The following is a 23,167-nucleotide window of genomic DNA, read 5'->3' as shown; positions in this document are numbered from 1 at the left end:
AAAGAGCAGTGGTGACAAAAAGTTACCCTGGAATATCCCCCTTTGGATTTTTAATCTTGGAATAATAATTTGTCTTTTGTCATGGCTTAGCTGCAAAGTGGTTTGCCACTGTTTTATGGTCACTGTAATGCAATTGATCAATGTAGGGTGTATCTTATACATTTGTAAGCAGTCTTTTATCCACGAATGTGGGATGCTGTCAAATGCTTTTTTGTAGTCTATCCGTGCCATACTTAAGGTTTTCCCCCTTTTTACAATTCTACATTATGACTTTATTTAACAAATTGTTCCCTATAGCTTTCTGTTGTTGGCCTTTTATTCTACTGCCATGATTGTGTTTTCTTCTAAATGACTATAAACCCTGTCCACATCAATTCCAGTGTATAGTTTATATTTATTTAACGTTTGTTTACCGGGGGAGGTCCAACTAGGTAGATAGCCCAGTTTCAGTGGAAGTCTGGGGAGAAAATGTCCAAATCAAAGTAAATTAGCAATTCAGTATAGCTTAACATTTTATAAAGGTGCAGTATATAAAGTATATAAAGTTCATGTCTCAAGTAATTACAAATGAGCTCTGAACTACAAAACCCATGATGAAAGGTGCATCATGGATGAAACTAGCCTGGATTATTTAACACAGCAACTATATTATAAAGTGTAAGCAGAGTTCAGAGAGAACAGAAAATGAACTAATAGCTTTAGTTGCAAAGAGACTTGTTGGAGGGTTGAGATGTAAAAGGAGGAGACGAAGTAACAGTAATTGGTGGAAGGGGAAGAAGGGTGAGAAGAGAGAATGCAAAGAGAAGATCTGGTTAACACGTACATGACAGAAACAGAGATTAGTCGTTGGAAGGCAAATTATTAGTCTATAGTTTTTAGAATCTTGCAGGTGCACTCTTAAGGAAGAGTATCTTTCTTCCTGTTGTTAACCAGGGTGGTGTCTGTTTGGGGTGCACATATATGTAGTTCTTATTCGTGGCTAAATTTTCATGTAAAGATGTTAATACTTTGTTAGGTATTGCATCTGGACCTGTGACTTTCTAATTAGGAGCTTTTCTTAATCTTGTTTCAATTTCTCTGGCTATTATTTCATACTCTGTACATTTGAACTTCTTATTTTTTCTTTTACTTCTTTAATCCATTTAGCATCTTTGTGATGTTCCACAGGATCTTCATAGATATTTCTCCAAAATGTCTCTATTTTTTTCTTTTTTTCTTTTGGTGGTGTTTCTATTCCTTTCACCTTGTTTTCCAATTCTGCATAAAACATTTTTGGGTCATCAATAAATTGCTTATTTTGTACCTCCCCTTTATATTTATCTGCATTTTTTGAGTTTTTCTTCTTGTGGTGATATCTTTAGTTTATTCATTGCAATAGTGTATGATAAATCCTGGTCTGTTTTGATACTGCAAATTGCTTTTATCACGTCTATTTTTCTGAGTATTTTTGATGCTTTACTCCCTCTTCTGTACTCTTCTAACAGTGTCTCTTGTCTTAATTGCTTATAGTTTTCTCTACTCAATGCTTCCATGATGGCATTTGTTTTTTCCCCTTCCTTTCCCTTACAGTCCTATGCTTTTGTAATAAGAATTTATGTTATTAATCTAGCTGCACAGAAATGTATCCTGTTTACTTCTGTTATATCACATGAATTTCTATGAACCGTCTTGATTACTACGTTCATTTGTTTTATCAAATATCTAACATTTTGGGTCTTATTGACTTTCTGTAGTCTATTTGTTTTCATTGACCTTAATATGTCTATCCATCTTTAGTAGATCAAGCAATACTACCATTAGATAATTTTCTTAGAAAGTAAGGGTACATTCTTTGTTCTCTGTTTCCTGTGGGCATTCTACAGAAAGTTCCAGAAAATCTTGCTGTGCCATATTCTCTTCAGCCTCACCCTGTAGCATCAGTTGCTGTTCCATATGGGAACTCACTGCTCTATCACTTCAAAAAATTGACTGTCAGCGTTGCCAGTTTCCTTTTTCTTCCCTTGCTGTGCAACTCCAACTGAACTTTTGTACTGGTTTCCTACAGAAGGCTTCACAGTATCTTAATATGGCAACTGATCAGATGCTTCCCGCTCCACTGGCTTCTCCTTAATTTGGAGATTCATTATTTTATCATGCTGTGATGTTTTCAGAGTTAGATTTTCTACACCAAATCCTTCACTTTGTAGGTAATTCATAACTTCAGTTTCTATTTCTTTAAGTTCTTCATTACTAAACCACTTTTCTACTTTCCTCATTTGTTTTCTTATTTTTTTGTATTGTAAAATGTTCCATATCTGGATATCTTTGCCTGTATTTCTCTTCAAATTTCTTTGGTGCTGCTTTTTTGTATTGATTAGTTTCTCTTTCTCCTTTTTTATAAATGTTGCACCATATTCAGTCTCTTTTTCTTTCCCATGTCCATATTTCTTATTCAGATGCTATCGTGCTGTGACATAACTAAATCCTCCACTTCACAGGTATTGCATAATGTCAACTTCTATTTTTTTCAACTTCTGCCGTACTAATTTTCTGTTCTATGTTCCTCTTGTGATCTTATTTTTTGTATTGTGACATTTTCCATATATGGGGGCCTTTGCCTGTATTTCTCTTTGAAAATCTTTGGAACTGCTTTTTTGTATTAATTAATTAGGATTTTTCCTTTGCATAAATACTGTACTATATCCGATCTCTTTCTTTCCCATATCCATATTTGTTTTTTTATACGTTTCAAAAATCTCTAGATTTTGTTCTTTATATTTTTACACTTCCTCAGTTGATTCTTTTTCCAAATGACCCAAGGTTTCTTGGTCTATATAATGCTTTTTAAGAGTCCATTGTATTAATGAACACAAATTTGCATTTGAAGCTTTTGACAGTTTTTCTTGTTCAAGTATTTTTCTTTCCTCTAAATTCTCTCTTAATCTTTTTGTATATCTTCTGTCTGGAAATTCTGGGATTCTTGTAGAACAGTAACAAAGCATAATTTCTTTCTTATCCTCAATAGTCCACTCTGTCATCTTTATGGCTCTTTTTTGACCTGTCAGTTTTTGTGATTTGCGTGGACTATTACTTCCTTCTAAAGTGTGTGTGTGTGTGTGTGGGGGGGGGGGGGGCATCCTCCCCCTGAGCCTGGCCTAGCTCCATTTTAAGAATGTTTCTGTGTCTAGAGAATTCTACACTGTCATTTTTACTAGTCCTGGCACAAGTGTGCCTACCAGGATTGGGCACTTTTTTAATCCTGGGACTTGTGTACCCAGCTGTTTATTTTTTTTATTTTTAACCTACTTCTTTCTATGATATATGCTATATAAAACACAATCTATATAGCAGTGTCATCTTGGTGAGAATTTGTAAAAACAGGGTCCACCTCATGAAGGCACTTACCAAAACTTCAGGTTAAATTCAGTTCCAGCAATACTACTCTATTTTGCTTGCTGATTTTATCATCTCTCATTTCAGACCCTATTTGAATTTCTCCAAATCTTCTGGGTTTTTAATATCATGACGGGAATGGACCCTATTCCAAAGTCAAAGTATGATTAAAGTTCATGAAATTAGTGTTATTTCAATCTTTGATGTCAGCCAGAAGTGCTCTTCACATCACCCACAATGTGCCCAGTAATGACTCTTTGTGTAATTCATACAGAGTTACATGTATCTGTAACATATCTAAATACAATTGTAGATTCTTTTTAATAAGACCTATTGCTCCTACTACTATTGGACTGTCTGGGTATCTTTTTTCCACAGCAATCTCATTTCTGCCTGCAAATCCTGATATTTTATGACTTTGTGTCTCTCTGTACGCAAGACACTGTAGTCACTAGGTGTAGAGATTTCAATAATCAATGCTAATTTTGTTTTCTTTTCATGGACCACTATATCTGGTTTTCTTGCATCTGTCTTTTGAACTGTTGGTAATGGGTGACCCATGTAATGTAGACTTAATTATTTTCTGTGATGGTCTGTGGCTCATGTTTCCAGTGTTTTTCAGCTAAACCAACATGTACATAGTTCACTATCTTGGGCTGCCAATATTAAGCTTTCATCTTTTGGTTTGAATTTGCCTCTCCTTAACCATTCCTGCATTCAGTCCTGATCAACATGAGGTTGTTCTAGTAGTTTTCTATACTTGCAACTATATTTATGCATTTTTCCACATTTCTTGCCTTCTCATCTGATCTTTCACCTTATATTCTTTTGTTTTTTTTGGCACATTCAGTTGCTTCCTGATTTTTATCTACTTCTGGTTTGATTTCCATTCCCGCTTGATGCCAATATGCTTCCGCTAGACTAAGAAGCGAAGTCATCTTAGATTTATTCTCCTCATGTTTCAAAACTTTCACTGTGTTTGGGCCTTGTGAGGTCAGCAGATATGAATGTAGTCCCACAGTTGCAGATCTATACATGTAGTCAGTTTCAAGGAGGCCCATAACTTCTTCAGAATGGGGGAATATATAATTTTGGTATGCAGTGATTTTTATAAATCATTTGGTGAGCATGTAGTATCCTTCTTGTTTTCCTGTCTAATCTATCCGACACCTTTTGGGGCCATTTAATCACTCCAAAACTGTAAGTTAGGACAGGAAGAACAAATTGGTTTATAGCTTGAATTTTGTTTCTAGATGTCAATGCTGTTTTCAGGATTAATTTAAGTCTTCTAAAATATTCCTTACTAAGTATTATTCACATTTGTTTATTTTTTATTGTTGATCCTTCATCAATCCCCAAATATTTATACACTCCCTCTTGCTCAAGTTCTTTTATATCACATTCTTGTCCCAGACTGATGTTTTCTTGGTGCTGCAGCTTTCCTGCTTTAAAGGTGTTTTGCACATTTATCAAGACCAAATGACATTCTTATATCATCTGAAAAAATGTTGAAAACTTGCAGTTGTGATTTCAGTTCCTCATCTGATGAGCTATACAGTTTTAAATCATCAACAAAGAGAAGATGAGAAGTCTTTACACTTTGTTGCTTTCTGGGAGCCAAATTATAGCCATGACCTAATTTGTTAAGCAGACAGCTTAATGGGTTAAGGGCAAGGCAAAAGAGCAGTGGTGGCAAGAGATCTCATAACAACTCATACACCTAACTCTTAAAAGTTTTCCTCTTTCTCTTTTATATTTTACTCATAATAACCCTTGCTTAATTGTTACACCTTTTCACCTGAATATTGAAAGCATCTATGTACATAGTGTAGATAGTATTGTCGACTGATTTACCCCTTAATGTATTACTTTCAATGTATAACAATTGATTGATGATCATATGTGTTCTTTTTTCTTATGTTACATCCTGCTTGCTGTTCTGTATTATTGTAAATAATAAATAAAAATTATTGAAAAAAAAAGAGCAGTGGTGGCAGAGAGTCACCCTTTGAAATTTTATCCCTGGAATAATAAATTGTCCTTTATCAGGGCTTAACTGCAAAGTGGTTTGACACTGTTTCATGGTCACTGTGATGTAGTTTATCAGTGTAGGGTGTGTCTTATACATTTTTAAGTACTCTTATCCATGAGTGTGGGATAATATCAAATACTTTTTTTTAGTCAATCCATGCCATACTTAGATTGTTCCCCTTTTTACAGTTCTCCACTATGACTTTATTTAACAACAAATGATCCTTTATTCCATATGACTTTTTTTTATTACCCTTTTGTTCTATTGCTGTAATTGAGTTTTCTTCTAAATGACTATAAACTCTGTCGACATAAATTACATTGTATACTTTATATGTTGTTGGAAGGCAAGTTATTGGTCTATAATTTTTAGTGTAGCTTACAGGTAATAAAATTTTGTTTTGGGTTGTAGTACATCGGCTCCCGAGTGGATTTGTGTTTTTATTTGTGGCGTTTTTCCACTGCTACACTCCGTTGTGGTTATTAGCTTACAGGTACATTCTTAAGTAGGAGCATTGTTTTTCCTGTTGTTAGCCAGGCTGGTGTTTGTTCAGGGTACGTATATAAATAGTTCTTACTCATGGCTTAATCTTCATGCAAAGATGTTAATACTTTTAGCCAGAAGTTAGATACTGCATCTGGGCCTGGGGTTTTCCAGTTAGAAGCTTTTCTTATCTGTGTTTCAATCTCTCTGGCCGTTACTTCATCACATTTCATATCCTGTACATTTGAACTTCTTATTCTTTCTTTTACTTCTATCCATTTAGCATTTTTATTATGTTCCACAGGATCTTCATAAATACTTCTCCAAAATGTATCTATTTCTTCTTTTTTGGTGGTTTTTCAATTCCTTTTACCTTGTTTCCCAATTCTCTATAAAACGTTTTTGGGTCACCAACAAATTGCTAGTATCTAGACAGTAAAATACCTTAACTACACTCACAAGTGTCAGTGAGTGTGTAAGTACATTCTGCTGTATAGTTCCTTACTGACGAGCTCATCTCCAGGAAGCAACAGCTGTATAACCCTTTCCAGTAAGTGTTCCCCCCACCAAACCACAGTCTTGTTTTCTTTTGAGAAAAACATTAAATCTATAAAATAGCATACCATTAGCTCTCCTCTTCATCTGTACCTAACCCCAACTTTAATATTATATCCTTTTAAGAAATTCAGGGTAAAATTAGATAATGTCTACACTTGCCTTAATTTAACTTTATAAAGTAGGGTGACTGTGAAAAGTAACTTAACTTTTCTTAAGGTTCATTGATTGGTTTCTAATCCTCTTGCACTTCACAAACAGTGTCACAAACATTTTAAATGTGTATTAAGCGTAAACTATCCCATTAATCTTAGCAGCGGCTTTCAGCTGATCCCATTGCTGTGCTTCTGCAGATAATCTGATTCTAGTGACCAGCACTATTTTTCTTACTGGACAGTAGACAATCCACAGTCACCAAACAGCTGTGCATTAAGCATTACTGTTTCTGTGCTCACTCCTGTGATATAGGGAAATATTGCCAGCCCAGCTATCTGGAATTTTGTAAATAATTTTATATAATTTGTGAATATTGATATGATTTATACAGAACTATATGTTATGTGTATATTAAACTACTGGTGCAGGAGTGTGTGTTGAACAAAGCTTGTACAGTACTGAGCTTCAAGGATGTGTCCACAGTGTACCCTACTGAAAAAGAACAGAAATGTATATAAACTGTATACATGTGCAAATATATGTTTTAATAGTAGAAACTGGAACATATAGAGTTAACTTGCAAAACTTCAAGAAAAATAAATTGAAATCAGACTGCTTTACAATTGTGCTATAAAGGTTAGCTTCAATGCAGCAAGGTGACAGGATGTCTAGAACTATGGTGCCTTCTTCATTGTTTTGAAAGTGTTTTGTTGTTTTATGACTTTCAGTCCTGAGCAAACATCTGAGAAATATGCATTTTTAACACAGAGATGTGAAATTCTGTTAGTTTCTGGTTTAGCTTGGGAACTTAAGTTAGGTGACAAAAAGTGATGTCATCCAAGCTAACCCAGCAGTAATATTTGATATTAATTTGGGAACTCTGTCAGAGAGAGACTGTGCATTTTGCATTTTGCCTTTGACCTGGAAACATCCACTCATCATCATCATCATCATCATCTGCACTTGCCTTGCTAATAGTAAGTAACTAGGGTACAGTAATTTCTTTTAGATATAGTTAGGAATAGTTTAGATGTTTTCTGTATTTATTTGAGACTGTCCTGCAATGTTGTTTTAAAATATTTCCTGTGATTTTGAACTCTGAAGTAACTGTGTTTGTTTTCTGAGTATTGTCTTGTTCTTTTATTATTTATTATTAAATATATTTAAACCTATCTTTGTGGCTGATATTTGTGAGACATATTTAAGTACTTAGAGTACTTGCATATGTATTTGGTGACACTGTACAGGCCACTCCTAATAGCCTGCCACTTGGTCAAAACTACCATTTGGAGTATTAGTAACATTACACAGTAGGATTGTACACCCTTTGCTAAGGACCTAGAGCTGCTGATAAGAGTGGTTGGTGGCAGTGATAACTACCTTATAGTATGAGCAGAAGGGGGCATAGCTAGTAAACCTGTGCCAGTGCCTCCCACATGTGTGTGTGTGTTTGTATGTGTGTGTGTGTGTGTGTGTGTGTGTGTGTGTTTGTATATAAATCAAATCTCAAAGTGTGTGTGTGACAGCTACTTGGGCAGGGACACAAAGCACTGGTTGGAAAGAGAGTGTGCTGGAGGTTTTGGCTTGACCACTCAGCTGAGATCTCAACCCTATAGCTGTGCCAGTTGAGAGTCTTATTGGGGATCTGGAGAGAGGGATAAATCAGCCCCTGACTGACTGTGATCGCTGTGTGCTCTTAAGGGAAATTGTACTTTACTGTGTGTGTGTACTTGTCATCCTCCCAGTGTGTCTGTCCCTTAGCTGTTGCCAGTGGTGAATATTGAGGCTCCTTGGTTACTGGTCCAGTGCAGGGGCATCACAACTCCATGTAAGGTATGTTCCACTGTTAAAGGCATTCCACTCTATTTTAAAACCCTACTTTTAGTAACATATCTTTTTGCTTTTTCACTGGTTCTAATACCTCACTGACTGTTTTTGAAGATGGCTGCACAGAGGGTCCAGGTCATACCCACTGCCCTCGCTTCGTTCAACCTCACTCCGCTCCCCTATCCTATCTCCATTCCCACCCACTCCCACATCAATTACATTTATCTCTAACCTGTCCCCTCTCACCCACTTCACAGTTCAACCACCACTCACATCCAATTACTAATCTAAACTCTCACAAACTTATCCATTATCCTATCCCCATCCTCAGCTAATTACAACACTTCCTAGCTTATAACCTTTTAGATACTCTGTACTGGCCCCTACAACTGTTACAGTACTTTCTGCTTCCTTTCTTCTTTTTTATAATCCTACTCTTCTGTTTCACTAATACTCTTTTCATTATTAAACAAACTATTACTACTTAGTGTTTCAGAAAACACCACAAAATTCAAAGAACACTTAGTGTTTCCTCTACTCAATTAAAAATGTCACATCTCAAAGCTTTTCTAAATGTCTTCATGCTAACACAACACATCTTAATGTTTCTATCTTTATCTTATCCACACACTATACATCCTACCACTATCCCCTAGCCCTTCCCCAAAGTAACCAAAAGGTAAGTATTAGCTCTCCTACACTGAAGCAATCAAACACATTTTCAAATATCTCTTGGCATCTTCAACATCAAGCATCCTAGGCCAACATAATACTAAAGTACCCCCACCCAAAATAACTTAAAAAATATCACATTTAGATACCACAAACATATATGTAGTCACATCAGAACAACAGCAAACATTGCCAAAAAACTGCTTGTAGTGGGGACATACATTCAAATCCTGGACCCAACACCCTTACTTCATCCAATTTGCAAACACCACATATACTTAATATATCTCACAAGAACACTGACTTATTGTTTCTAAACTTAAATGTTAGAAGTCTGATTATTAGTTCATGAACTAGAGGCTACCCTATTACATTATTCCTCAGAAATAACTATTGTAACAGAGACCTGGCTTAAACCCCATATCTCAGGCAACAAAGTTACGCCTTCAGGGTATAATATACTTCAAGCAGACAGAAATGATAAAAGAGGAGGTGTAGTAGCTATATTTTTCAAAAACAGACTAACTGTGACACCTGTAAATCTACAAATATCTATCCCTACTAATACTGACCTGCTTCTTGTCAAATTGCAAATGAATGTTAACAAGCACTTAACTATAGTAGCCATTATATCCCACCAGGCAATAACATTTCCACCATTGAACACATCCTTCAATGTATCCCTAATAACACCCAAGAAACTGTTATAATGGATTATCTTAATACTAGCTGGTTTACCTGTAACTCTAACAATTCTAGCAACCACATTAATCTCTATGGCTTCTCAAAAGTTATCCAGTTCCCTACCAGAATAGACAAAAACAAAACAAACACCCCCATTATCAAAATGCTGTCTGTTTATCAGACAACATCAGTGATCACATACTTAACTCAGACAACACATTATTAACCCTATACCAAGCACATTGTATATCATCAGATCCATAATAAGAAACATTTTAAACCACAGGAACTAATATACACTCTACAACACTGCAACTGGATCCCACTGAAGACTTCACCCTTAGATGCAGCAGTTGAACATTTTAATAATACTTTCCTAAATATACTTAACAGCATTGCACCCCTAGAACAGTTTGTGTAAAAGCAAATTATGCCCTATGGCTTACTACTGAAACCAAAACCCTCCTTAACCAAAGGAACAAGGCCTGGATCTCATGGCTTATGGGCTACAATCAAAAACATACTAAATCCCGGACAAACCATAACCCCTTCCCCACCTTACCAAATAACTCAGAAACCACCACTGAATAGTTTTAACAAATACTTTACAGAAAGCATTCTTGCACTAACCAGAGATAACCCAAATAACCTACAAACAACTAACAATCTAAATAACAATAATAAAACTTCATTCTCATTTCAACCCATCCCCACAAAAAACATAGAAAAACTTATAAAAAAAGTTAAACCAACTACAACTGCAGCTGATAACTTACCAGCAGAGTTCCTAAAATTGCAGCCAAGTCTATATCTTATTCCATATCAATACTGATTAAAAGCTCAGTTTCTGAAAACTATATCCCTACCATCTGCAAAATTTCTTATATTATCCCCCCTACATAAAGGTGGTAAATTAACTGAACAAACTAATTATTGCCCCATAGCTATCCTATCCTCACTTTCGAAACTCCCTGAGAAGTGTATACATTCCCAACTTATGAGATATCTCTCATCCAATAACTTACTTGCCATCTCCAAACATGGATTTAGACCATCCCATAGTACAACCACTGCTCTACTTAGCTTTACCAACACCATAAATCAATACAGGCATGAGGGAAATATATTATCATCGGTTTTCTTGGATATGTCTAAACACGTTGACACAGTCTCCCACAACATATGTCTAACTGCTGTCTCAGACCTAACGATACAACCTTCATGTGTCTCATGGTTCCATAGTTACTTAACAGGGTGTCAGCAGGCAGTTAAGTGGCAATATGACTTTTCCACACTTCTCCGTATTACCCCTGGGGTCCCACAGGGATCCATACTTGGCCATTTACTCTTCAGTATTTTCACTAATAACCTCAACTTAGCCACATCACTTGCCTCCATTATCTAATATGCAGATAATTTAACATTAATATGTGTAGCCTCTACCATGCAACAACTTCAGGACAAAACACAACAGGCCTTTACAGAAACTGAAACATGGCTGGCTAACTCCCAACTTATTCTTAACCCCCAAAAAACAAAACTTATGATCTTTCAACCTACCAGACCACTACATCCCCCACCCACAGTTCCACATTACAGCTAACAACACAATTAGTACACCTGAACCATCCACCAAACTACTAGGAGTCATTGTAGATGATAAGCTAATATTTGACTTGCATATACCACAAACAATTAAAAAAGTCCAGAAAAAATGGGCAACCCTTTACAGAAACCAAAAATGTTTAACAGACTCCTTAAGAGCTGCCATAGCCAGAATCTACCTACTAACAACTCTATTATACACTTCACTCATCCTTATCAATCTCAAAATTAAAAAAAAAATTAGATAAATTGAATACATGCTATAACAAAATTGCTAAATTTGCTACTGGATCATTACACAGGTCACATCACTGTCTAGCCCTCAAACAACTCTCCTGGCTTGAACTACCTCATCTTCTTGCATACAACCAATTAATCATGGCCCACAAATTATTCTATAAGCCCCCCCAAAAAAATCTAACTCTCCAACGCTTACTAAATCCTTACTCTAACACTCAAACACTATGATCATCAAATAAATCTTTACTACAAGTCTTTAAAACTAACAATACTACAGGAGACTCCTTATACTGTTCCTATATCTCAAAAAAACTCAAACTCCCTCCCCCATAATATTAGAACCACTGGCAACACACACCAGTTTAAAAAACTTCTCAAAAATTATCTGACACTTGGCTGCACTCATGCAACACCCCTGGCTGACCTCCTGTTATCATAAGTACACTCTCCATTAATTATTCAGCCTGTCTCTTGGACAATGAGCTTATTTGTATTATGATTTTCTTTTTTTTTCTTTTTATTCTTAAATGTGCGATACATCTAAAATTATTTTCCGTTTACAAATGTAAATTAATACTCATAGGTTCTATATTAATAATATCACCATGTTAAGTTCCATATCTGGTGTTGCATCTACTGTTAGACTTGTTGTATCTACTGTAACTTATGTTGTATATATTGTTTGTCATGCCGTATTTACTGTTACTAATGTATGTACTGTCACTTGTGGAGCTTTTCACACTGGGCCTCCACTGAAAATGAGCACTGCCCAGTCTGACTTTCCCAGTAAACAAATGTAAAATAATAAATAACTAAATTATTTTGTACTTTTCCTTTATATTTATCCATGTATCTTCTAAATTTTTCTGTCTGTGCTGATATTTTTAGTTTATTATTTACGATAGTGCATAATAAATCCTGATCCATTATAATGCTGCTCATTGTTTTTAACACGTCTTTCTGAGTATTTTTGTTGATCTGTTCCCTCTTCTATACTCTTCTAACAGTGACACTTCTTGTCTTAATTGCTTTATAGTTCTCTGTTTGATACTTCCATGATGACACTCGATTTCTCCCTGTCCTTTCCCTTACTACCTTCTGTTCTTGTGGTAGGACTTTATCTGTTATTAATTAATGTATCCTATTTATTTCTGTTATATTGCATGAATCTATATGGACAGTCCTAATTACTGTGTTCATTTGTTTTATCAAACTTCTAACTTTTTGTGTTTTATTGACCTTCTGCAGTCTATTTCTTTCATTGATCTTAATATGTTTAGCCATCTCTATTAAATCAAGTAACTCTTCTCTTAGATAATTTTCTTCTAAACTGAGGGCACATTCTTTGTTTGCCATTTCCTATGGGCATTCTATAGAGAGTTCCAGAGCTTCTTCCTGTGCCACGTTCTCTTCACTTTCACTCTGTGTCATCTGTTGCTCTTTCAAATGGGAACTCACTGGCCTACCACTCCACACCATTGACTGTGTAAGAGTTGCCACAGTTTCCTGTTCTTTCCCTTTGTTGTATAGCTCCAGCTGAACCTTTGTAATGGTTTCCTACGAGAGCCTCCAAAGTATCTTCATATGTCAACTGATTAGATGCTTCCTGCATTACTGGTTTCTCCTTAATTTGGGTGTCCATTCTCTATCCTGTTTTGTTGTTATCTGAGTTAAATTTTCTACACTAAATCATTCACTTTGCACGTAATCCATAACCTCAGTTTCTGTTTCTTTAACTTCTCCATTACTAATCCTCTTCTACTTTTCCGCCTTGTTTTTTTTTTGCTTTTGTATTGTAAAAATTTCCATGTCTGGATGTCTTTGCCTGTATTTCTCTTCAAATATCTTTGGTGTTGCTCTTTTTGCATTGATTAGTTTTGCTTTCTCCTTTGCATAAATATTGCACCATATTAAATCTCTTTTTCTTTCCCGTGTCCATATTTCTTCTTCAGATGTCTCCTGCTCCTCTTGTTTTTCCTTACTTTGGGGATTATTTGTTCCATCATGCTGTGATATGACCTGTGTTAGACTTTCTGTAATGAATCCTTCACTTCACAAATATTCCATAACTTCAGCTTCTATTTTTTTTTAAATTCTACTTGACTAATCTTCTGTTCTACATTCCCTCGTTATGATCTTATTTTTTTATTGTGAAATTTTCCATATCTGGATGCCTTTGCCTATATTTCTCTTTGAATGTCTTTGGGGCTGCCTTTTTTGTGTTGATTGATTTGGCTTTCTCCTTTTCAAAAATATTGTATCATATCAGATCTTTCTTTCTTTTCCATGTCCATATTTCTTTTTTTATATTCTTCAAACAACTTTAAATTTTGTTCTTTAAATTTTTGCACATCTTCAGTTGCTTCTTTTTCCAAATGGCACAAGGTTTCTTGGTCTATATAGTGTTTTTCACGGATCTGTTGTATTAATGAACACATTTTTTTTATTAGACCCTCCTGTGAATAATAAATGATAATGCTTAAATTACTCACATGGAATATCTTTGGTCCAAGCATGAATATGCTTTTCTGACTTTGATTTTATTCATCTTCAAGAAGACAGTCACTGGATAGTGGAAATCCTAACTTCCTTCATCAATAGAAGATGTTTACTAACTTTTGTAGGAAATTGTTAAGAGGGATCTTTGGATTATACAGTGGTTAGTATGATGAAATATATGAATAAAAGACAGCCCTAGATTCAGAGGTATATAGGTTATTTTCAGTTTTCTAGCTGTACCAGTACTAATTATTGTTTTGCAGAATGTTTTCATAATCATAGTTATTAAGACTGGAGTTATTATGATTGCTATTTTAGTTAAGATCATATGGTCAGTTGCTCTTCTCTCCCAAGGATATAAACTATTATTTCTTTACTGGCCAATTTCCCAGTGGTGTGAGTTTTGTTATTGTTGGGTGTGGTTAGTAAAGCTATATTAATAAAATAAGTATATATTCTTATAAAACAAGCTTTCAATTACCTGGACAATGGCTCTTTGGAATACCTATGGTGCTGTAGAGATACCAAATGGTAGAATAAGAAATATGTACCTTCCTAGGAGTGTATTAAATGTATATAGTTTGGAGGCTTGCTTACCTAACTTTATCTGACAAAACTATGGTTAGCATCCAGTACTGAAAATAACTTAGCATTTGTCATGTTGAGATGTCCTCTTCAGCTATAAATAATGGGCAATGCTGCCTTTTAATTACTTTATTCAGGCCTTGTGGACCAATACTAAAATTGACCATACAATTCACCAATTCTGTTGGCTTTAATTACTTCTTATTTACATTTAAGGTCTCAGTTTCCTTTAGTTCCTCTTTATCTTTGCTTCTGAGTGCTACAGGCAGTTTTTTCATGAACAGGGATCTCAGTCATCTCAACATATTGCATCTGTTTGTGGTATTCTCTTTGCAAGCTTCCTAAAACTTTTAACAAATTAATACAGTGATGCAGGATATCATTGCTATATTTCTGCACTGTATGTAATGCCCATGTGCTTGTGTGATTGATTTTCAACACATGCTGTATTTGTGTTTACACTTCTAATTCTATTTACTATTCCTAGCTTCTCAAAAGTGGCATGACCTAAGATATTATGATAATTTACTTTTTACGTGCAATTATTTAAAAAAAGAAAACTGAACAATTTATTTCTGCTCTCTATAAACAGATGTTTTTGACCAAATGATGCCACCAATAGCCTAAATAGTTTTATTATACAGACAGAACTCTACTGAATATTTTCCTGCCCCAAAGCTTTAAAATTATCTTCAGATATGTTATTGTACTCTCCATTTGTAGCAAATTTAAATACCATATTCTCTTAATTAATTATCAGTATTTATTTCTAACAATCTGCCATGTGTACATATTTCCCTGCTTCAGATGCATTTTAGGTTTCACAGCATTACCTTTTCACTTCAGCAGTGCTGGTATACAATTCATTTTATGTGCATGTTCAACTGCATGTAAATTCTTTTGAACATAGTTGTTTTCATTGATATGCAATGTCATTTTCAATCAGATTCTTCATAACAGTTTAAATGACAAGTAATGACCTTTCTACCACACCTTCTACAAACACTAAATAAAATTATGTTTAGCCAGACTTCATGGCAAGGAGGGATAAAGACCTGATTATGAACAAGATGACATGGGATTAGTAAGCAGGTATGGCACTGGATAAGCCAGGCAGGAGGAAGCTCTCTCTCTCTCTATATATATATATATAGAGAGAGAGAGAGAAATAAAGAGAGAGAATGTGAATGAGTTGACAGTGTTGGATCACCCATTCTGGGGAAGAGAGGCTATTTAGCCCACTGCAATGCTAACACCTATTGCAGAAGAGGTATACAGCATACAATGTATACTTTAGGGATATATGTTTGGCTCTACACAACAATTTTCATGGGGCATGTAAAGGGATGAGCAGGCCCAGAGAGGAAGGCATAGCAAAATTTCATGTATGCGAAAGATAAGCATGAACTGCCAAAGGAAGGGATAGAGTTATAACAACAAAAAAACATTATGGGTGCCTGATGATGGCTTCCCACAACTGACTTTTGTCCCAGGTGAAATAAAATAGACTGATTAATAGTTGGAGGGCTGATTGCTTGTAGACATCTGCAGAAAAAGCATGCAAAAACAATATAAAGATTCTCTGGTCTCCACCTTTGTTATAGTGAATTGCTATGTCTTTCTTCCTCACATCCATCACTTTTACAGTGCACCCTGTATTTATGTCTTATTGCTTTAGTATTTGCCTTTATTTATTTGCTTGTTTGAGTTTGTATACTCACCATAAAAAAGAAACTTAAAAACAAAAGCAATAATCTTTGGAGTCATTCAAAGACTTGCAAAGTTCCTTCCAACTGGTCTTTTCAACTCAATAAGTCCAGTACATTAGAAATAGTTAATAAAGTCAGGTATCTGGGCATTTTGACTTAACGGTACACTTTCAACCTCATATACAACTGACTGAAGCCAAAGTAAATAAACTAAGCCAGAAATGTTCACACTTTCTCTCCTCAGGAGGTAAATCAGCAACAGGTAAAGAGGTGTTATTACCTCATTTAAATATAGACCTCCCCTAATTGTCACTGATACATAAAATCATTTTACTTCTCTCCATACAACCTCAAATAATATCTGCAGATTCATTTCCCCATCTCCACTAATTGAACACCACTGCACTTTTCTCTCCAAAACTAAATGGATCCCAATACAACATAGGCCAACTATTCTTCTATGATTCTTTATATTCAAGCTACTAATTCTCAACTCCTTTCCCTTTCTGGCATACAGACATCTCATGAAAAACACTGCCTACAGTCTCAGATCTTTAACTCCTATAATCCATAATCTGCTAACTCCCCCTTTAATAAACCTAATACAACAGACAAATGTTTTGAATACGTGACCCCAAATCACAGCAATGCATATCTCCACTACTATTAATGTCATCCCATCTTTCACCAACTTTTGGTCTACTTTAAAAAAAAACATGTGTTTAAACAAGCCAAATATGCATGAATTAACAGTAAGATTATTTGATATTTCCCTTATGCTTGATGTGATCTTTCAGTCTTTACAAACAACTTCATCCTGTTTTCTTAGTGTTGGAGCTATATTTAGCATTTAATAAGAAAATTCAGTTCCCTCTCTCTGCATCCACTTTCTCTTATCCAATGTTCACTCCAGTCTCTCTCCTGTCTTATGTCTACCCCTCATGGTGACATGCCTTTTTTCTTTAATTTTTAGAACTATTAGTGCATATAGATTATCAACCCTGGTGATGTATACTCATACAATTTCCACCTGTCTTACACATTCCATTTCTCATTAAAATCACCTGTCATCTTAGTTATCTTACCTTCACACCACACTAGGAACAAAAATAATGATCTTTAGAGTCAAAGAATTGCAAAATTCCTCCTAACTGGTCTGTTCAGATTAACAACTCTCATGCATTAGAAACAGTGGATAAATTACTTGTTACAATTGATAAATCACTAGTTACTATTGATATTCATAGGTTTTATTGTAACTTCATGGAATGATTTTTGTCTCCCTTTTGTAGGCTTGTAACTACTGTTGTCTACTGTAATTACTATTACTATTCACATTTTACGTTGGATCTACTGCATGATTATTTTTCCACACTTTTGTTAGTTGATAATCCCAGACTAAACCGGAAAATGGTCTAGCAAGATCAGTGTTCCACCCCAGGTAACATGACTAACTAAAAGTTTACTGGTGTAGGCACAGATCCCAGTAGACTTTTTTAGACCCAGTCCTTTGTGTATGAACAAGACAACAATGGAGTTATTTATCATAACAAATACTCTTTTTTTTATTAATAATGAATAGACCTTTCAGTCTGAAATGTTAGCATGAATATGTAAAACTAATAAAAATGAAAGTGAAGAAAACATCCATAAATCAATTTAAAAGTGGCTTCATACAAATGAGACAAAATGATGATTATGAACTCTATACACTATATATTACATTGAGCTAGGGCAAAATGAGGTAAGAACTACATAACTGTTTAAACATACAAACTAACTTTAGTCACTTCTTTTATGAGCATAATTTCATTCACAGAAGTCCAACTTCAAACACCAGGTAGAAAATGGAATTTGGAGCCACAATTCTGAGTCTAAACAAAAACATTCACTCAATCTAATCTTTGCATGTAATATTCAAATGCAATTTAAAATGCTGAGCAAATTATGGCCACTAAGCAAATTTAAAAAAAAGCCACTGCAAAAGGCAAAATGTTACCTTTCCTAGACAGAATTAATCAAAACATAGAAAGTCAAAGTATTCCACTCTAAATAAATAGAGAAACAATACCAGAGTGAATGCTGTTCTCACCACAGTGTACTTTGATCTCATAGCATGCCGTAGGGTAGGGAGACAAAAATCTTTGATTGCACTGTTCAAAATGATACTTATCCATATGGTGTAAATAAATGACCTAGCACTCAAACCACTCAAGCACATGGATAAGAATATGTTGGAGCTTATCAAGCTAGCTTCAACCAGAGATAAGACACTGGTTCTGAATGAAATCTCTCCTTTACCTAGAATGATGCCTAGATTCAAGGAAAAGATAATTGGGGCCAACAATTGACTAAGTTGCTGGTGTCATTCCATGGGGATCTAGTATGTATCACCATGGGACAAGATAATTAATAGACCAACTCACTTTGCAAAAGATGGTCTATATCTCTCATTTAAAGGCTTCCACATATTGGATAAAGCTTTTCTTACCCCAGTTGTGCCTCTTTTAGGCAGAGTGTATCTAACTAATATTTCAACCTGGCAAACACCACAGTTCCCAAACTAGACAATATCCTGGGAACTCTACTCAGTGCTAGGATTTTTAACAATAACCTGCTTGACCTTGAAGCAGTTCTGCACCCAAAATGCATTCATGTATGTGTTATTACAAAGACATGGTTCAAATCCACAGATAGCACCCTTTATGTGCCTGTTTTTGTACCTACAATGCCTTCAGACCTACTGGTAACATTAGTGAAGTTTGTTTCTGTGTTCATTAGAGATAATATCTTCTTCAAAATGGTTATCCAAAGACCTCTCCCATGAGATTACTGAACTTCAGATCACATTAGGTAAGCCAAATGTCCAACTCATAGCCTGCTATCAATCATCCTTCTTAGCTTCAGATGACCTTGATAAATTCCTGGCATTCTTAGACGTTATTCCTGTAAGCAAGGACTCTTTAATCCCTGGTGACTTCAACTATCACTGCATTAATTGAAGCAGCTACACTTTCAGCATCAGGTTTGCTTAGCAATTATTGGAATAGATGAACAAAAATTCTGGGAATCAGATTGTCCTCAAACCCATCTGGCCCATTAACATTCTTGATCTGGTGCTCAGAGACTTGGCCCCTGTCTACTCCCCTCCCATGGTCAGTCCTTCATTAGTAAAGTATGACTATAATCTCGTTATCTTTACTATGAAAACTTCCACTCCCTCAGTAATCAATACCACCCTTGTTAGAGACTTCAAAAAGGCAAACCTCATACATCTGCATAATGAGAGCTCTAAATTTTCCCCATATCATTTCCACTGTTGACCTCGGTTATGCAGCCAGCTACACTAATGATTTCTATGCTCATTGAGATAAATTAATTGACCTAACAATCCCTTACAAATCCAGATATGGTGGTAAATTTAAAAATAAGCCATCCTGGTGGCCTGCCAATATAAACAAACTGTATAACAGAAGGAATAAACTGCTTAAACTGCCTTGTAAGGCCAGAACTGCACAACAACAGTGTTGTATTAACAACATCACTTAGAAACTAAAGGCAACTAAAAAAGAGCAAAGCAACATGAAAATTAAGACTAGCAACTGAAACAAAGGATAGTTACAAGTCTTTCTTCAATTATGTCAGAAAACTAAGAAATAACTCTCTATACTACTCCAAACTTTTCCATAATGGAGCCTCCCATTCAAACCCAAAAGACATTGTAAACATACTGGCTAGCAAGGTTGATGCACATTTCCACACTGAAACTAACATCCCCAAGTCACCCTCAGAATCACTAAGGAGGTCATTCTCAGTGTACTGTAAAAGAACAAGGATGCTTCCATTATGAGCTCAGATAACATACCGGGTTGTCTATTAAACAGTGTTAAACACCCACTTACTGATTCCCTCCTCAAACTGTTTCACCTAAGTGTTGCTACAGGTTATATATCTGAATATTGTTACAGTGCTGTAGTAATTCCTCACCATAAGGGGGACCAATCAAATACACTGGTAATTATAGACCCATCAGCCTCATGAATCTTACCTGTAAAGACATGGAGCCCATCTTCACCAGCTTCATAAATCAGGACATCAAAAATTTGATTAAGCTCAACCCACTATAATTCAGCTTTGTAAAGGGCAGGTCCTGCCAGCTGAATCTTGTCAGCTTTTTAAGATCACTCAGGCAGTTGATAGTGGTTACACCATCCATGCTGTCAACCTTTGGCGAAGGCATTTTGATACCACACTATATCATGGAATTGTTTATAAGTTGATAGCCTTAAACATAAATCCCTATGTGGTAAGATGGATAGATAGATGGCTTAAGGATAGAATGCACATTTTCAGTGTGAGCGACACCTCCTCAGACTGAAAGAAGGTGAACAGTGGTGTCTCTCAGTTATCTGTACTGTGCCCCCTCCTGTCTGGTATCTATTTTTGGACCTACAAACTGATAACAGTGATTTCTGCTTAACAAAGTTAGTTGATGACTTTTAGTTGGGTATGGTTGTCAAATCCCCTTTGGATACATATACACTTCAAAAAGAACTAAGTGAAGGCAATTTCTAGTGCTTAGAAAAAAGGTTCAAGCTGACTGCCATGAAATGTAACATCGCCCCCTTCAGGAACCAGAAGCATTCTGCATCCTATTGCATTGAAAACATCCCATTGTCATATTAAGTCAGTGATCAGAGATCTGGACACATCTATTGATAGTTCTCTCTCCTTTGTCCATGATGTGGCAACTGTTGTTATAAAATTCTTATACAATTCACAACTAATTGCCAAATGCATCTCTTCTAAAACTAAGAAAGTCATTTTTCCCCTATATTCTGCCCGAGTCAGACCTTTTATAGAATATAATGCACCATTCATCATGCATTTGGTCAGGTACATTAAAAAAACTTAAAAGAACACAGAGATTCCTGATAAAAACAACTGTTGGTCTTAAAAAAGCTTAGCTACCCAAGAGAGACTAGAGTCCTTGTCCTTGTATTCGGTGTTGTACAAGCTCCTGAGGGAAGACCTGTGCCTAGCTCACCATGCCCTTAAGGATCCACTTCTTCATAACCTCCTTTTTATCAACAAATCAAACTGGCCCATCAATACTAGAACTATAGATAATAATCTTTATCAAGGAATAAAAATAAAGTAGCACCTCCCCTTACTCTGGAACAGACCCTCTGCATGTCAAGTAATGTGATTTATTGTCATCCTATGAGCATAGCTTGGATTCCTGGATGGATGCCCTTAAATCTGCCTCTGGATTTACTGGTGTTATCCTCCTTGCAAATGGTAGCAGAGCATAAGAGTGGATATGGGCAAAGTGCACATGGCCTCTGGTCTGTCTTGCCTTATATATCCCATAATCCTATTATCTTAAGTGTACAGTCACTCCTGCTTAGTCCATGCTTTGGAATCATCTATGTATGTTGCTGTCTGCAATCTGCCATGTATAGGATTCTAGGAATTCAGCAGTTAGGGATTCAGTATTATTTCTTTAGAGATATCCAGGTTATTTATGTAGTTAGACTTTATTTTTCTGTTCATTGTGAAAATGTATTTACCTCTGCATATTTAATTTGTATCACCATGGTCTAACTTCTTTTGTTGTCTTCTAAGTACAGCTTTTTATTTATTCACTTTTTTAAACATACCTTTATTGTATTATCACTTGTGACACTGGCAATTTTACATTTATACAAAAGTAATCAAACTGCATTAACAAATTAACATTAACAAACATTATACTTCACATAGGATCATAGGAGGTTACTAGGCTAATGGCCCTGGGGCCCTTACAAGCCTAGCCAAGAGTTTATCCCCAAAAGTAAACCTCAGTCAGCACCTATCACCCCTGTCATTGAGGGACACAGATGGAACACCTGGGATTAATTTGTGGTTTCCCATCCACTCATCAAGGCTGTGCTTGAAGACGGTCAGCAAGGTGCTCTGTTTGACGTGTATGGGAAGTCTATTCCAGAGGCAGGGCAGCCTCTGGGAGACAACCTGTCTCTCCAGCAGGTTTTGTTAATGTCACATATTAGGTTCAGGCCTTTTGAGTGGGTAGTGTGTGAGGAGTTAGACTTCTGGATATGGAGCATCTCTAGTAGGGCAGGGTCCAAGATTGCCTTGTAGGCGAGACACTGATCACCCCTGAGCAATCTGTATGATACCGAGTAGAGTGGTAGTGATTTCAGCCTGTCTGCATAGGACAGGTGCTGGAGGCCATGGATTCTATTTGTGAGGTATTTCAGTGGCCTTTCCAGTTGGAGCAAATGTTTGGAGAGGTACATTCCAAATAGGGCATTATACTCAATTATTGGTCTAATGAGGAAGGAGTATAGAAAGGTAATAACCTCCTTTTTTCTGAGTGCAATCCCTTTACTTATGACATGAATCAAGTGAAAGGCTTTACTGACCACAGCTGCTACATGATGGTCGAATGTGAGGTTGTTGTCAACCTGAGTGCTTAGGCCTTTCACCACAGGTTATGTGCTTAGTGGGTTGCCATTGATGTGGTAATCAGTAGGGGTCGTGTTTCTGCTGAATTGTATGGTGATACATTTTTTTGCATTTAGCTTGAGGCCATGACTTTGGCACCAGTCATTAGTTGCTGTGAGACCCTTGTGTAGTATGTTAATGTCATTTGGGGAGTCAATAACAGCACTCAACTTACAGTCGTCAGCAAACCTGGTCAGCTATAGGCCTTTTGCCTTTGCCTGTACCTCTGAGAAATAGA

This window comes from Protopterus annectens, chromosome 8.part0, assembly GCF_019279795.1.
Source record: "Protopterus annectens isolate FY-2018-M chromosome 8.part0, PAN1.0, whole genome shotgun sequence".
Taxonomy (NCBI): Eukaryota; Metazoa; Chordata; order Ceratodontiformes; family Protopteridae; genus Protopterus; species Protopterus annectens.
This window is presented reverse-complemented; position numbering follows the sequence as displayed.